This window comes from Thermobia domestica, chromosome 5 (assembly GCF_964235325.1).
Source record: "Thermobia domestica chromosome 5, izTheDome1.hap1.1, whole genome shotgun sequence".
Taxonomy (NCBI): Eukaryota; Metazoa; Arthropoda; class Insecta; order Zygentoma; family Lepismatidae; genus Thermobia; species Thermobia domestica.
Window position 1 is genome coordinate 53,110,484 of NC_137458.1, and position 2,027 is coordinate 53,112,510.

The following is a 2,027-nucleotide window of genomic DNA, read 5'->3' on the forward strand; positions in this document are numbered from 1 at the left end:
AGGTCAAAACCCCCACAGCCAAAACCCCACACTCAAGAAATGTCAAAACGCCCACACGATCGGTCAAAACTGCCACACAAATGGACAAAACTCCCACACAATCGGACAAATCCCCCACACTCTGAAAATACCGTGTTTGCACGTCTTTGTTGCGGCTCTTTACGACGCCCACTTTAGTGTTTCTGTCATTACAAAACAGCGCAAGAAGAATAGTTGCAACATCGGGTTAAGTGGAATAAAAAATGTCATTAAAAAGTACAAGGGCAAAACATACATTCAGGATCATTTCAGAGTGTGGGAGATTTGACCGATTGTGTGGGAGTTTTGTCCATTTGTGTGGGGGTTTTGTCCATTTATGTGGGGATTGTGACCGTTGCTATGTGTGGCTGTTTTGTCCATTTGTGTGGGAGCTATGACCGTTGGAGGTTATGACCGATTACCAGTGTGGGGGTTTTGGCTGTGGGGGTTATGACCGTTCGTGTATTTGGGAGATTTGTCCATTTGTGTGGGGGTTATGACCGATCGTGTGGGCGTTTTGACATATCTTGAGTGTGGGGGTTATGACCGTTCGTGTGTTTGGGAGATTTGTCCATTTGTGTGGGGGTTATGACCGTTTGTGTGGGCGTTTTCACATTTCTTGAGTGTGGGTGTTTTGGCTGTGGGGGTTTTGACCGGTTCCCATAATAATAATAATAATAATAATAATAATAATAATAATAATAATAATAATAATAATAATAATAATAATAATAATAATAATAATAATAATAATAATAAATTCTTTAAATTCGCCCTAAAATTATTGCGGGATTTGCGGAGGGGGTCCACACCTCCAGAGTACATATCTACAACTACCCAAATTTAAAACGAAAATGTTCCTCTAAAGTTTCATGTAGAAAGTATTCTACTGTACATTATAAAGAAAATAACTGTAATAAAGATAACCGAATATCGCTGGATAGTAAAGTATATAATAAACTAAATTTTAGGATCTGCAGAAGTAATTATAAAAGCTTTGCTACAAAAATACCTACACAGACCATAATTCAGTGAGCTGTGAAATACAAAGTAACAAAATAGAATATACGATTTAGTCTACAGAGCAATTGTTTCTTAAAGAATGGACATATACTGTTTCGAGAAAAGAGATAAGACGACAAGTTTTTACTATATTTTCCGTCTCGTCTTCATTACTATCTCCAAAATGAGAGCATAATATTAGTTAACCTAGTCCCGTCTCGAATGTGAAATGCTAACTCGTGTCTCGATTTTGTTTGTTTCGTTCGAGAAACGAGATGAGAAATTCTTCTTCTCTTGGGAAACACTAAACAAAACCGAAATATTCTTGCCAAATTTTACGATTCTGATTACAATGGTATGACCTAAGCGATAATAAGCTCATAACATTTAACGCTCTGCAAGATGATGGTGATTATTATTAGTCTATTATTTTTATTATTATTATTATTATTATTATTATTATTATTATTATTATTATTATTATTATTATTATTATTATTATTATTACTGAGGATTTGATCGTTCAAGTATTCAACATACGAATGTTTAAATATCTGAAGATTGTAAAACGTGTCTCATTGTAGATCAACCTCCACCAGTAATTCTAAAGTAAAAAAAGCACTTTCCCTCGGTGAATCCAATCCAAGGACCTTCAGATTACTAGTCGAGCACCTAATCACTGATCCACGAACACTAGGAGTTAAAATATTAGTCTTTAGTGTGTTCAAGTTATGTTTATTTTCCTCCGCTTATATTTTCTACGTTATATTCTTTGTTTTGAAATGCCTTTCGTATATCTTTTATGATGATAAACCAATAACCTTTGACATAATTCGTATTAATAATTTGATTTCTTCTTAAACCTTTGGTTCACAATTTTGTTTCTTCTTCACGCGAAACTACAGATATTGCAGATTTAATTCCCATACTCTGCAATTGGTTCAAATGATGTAGTCATTGCTTGGTCAAGGACTTATGTTCGCCACGATACATGCATATGGCAGCTT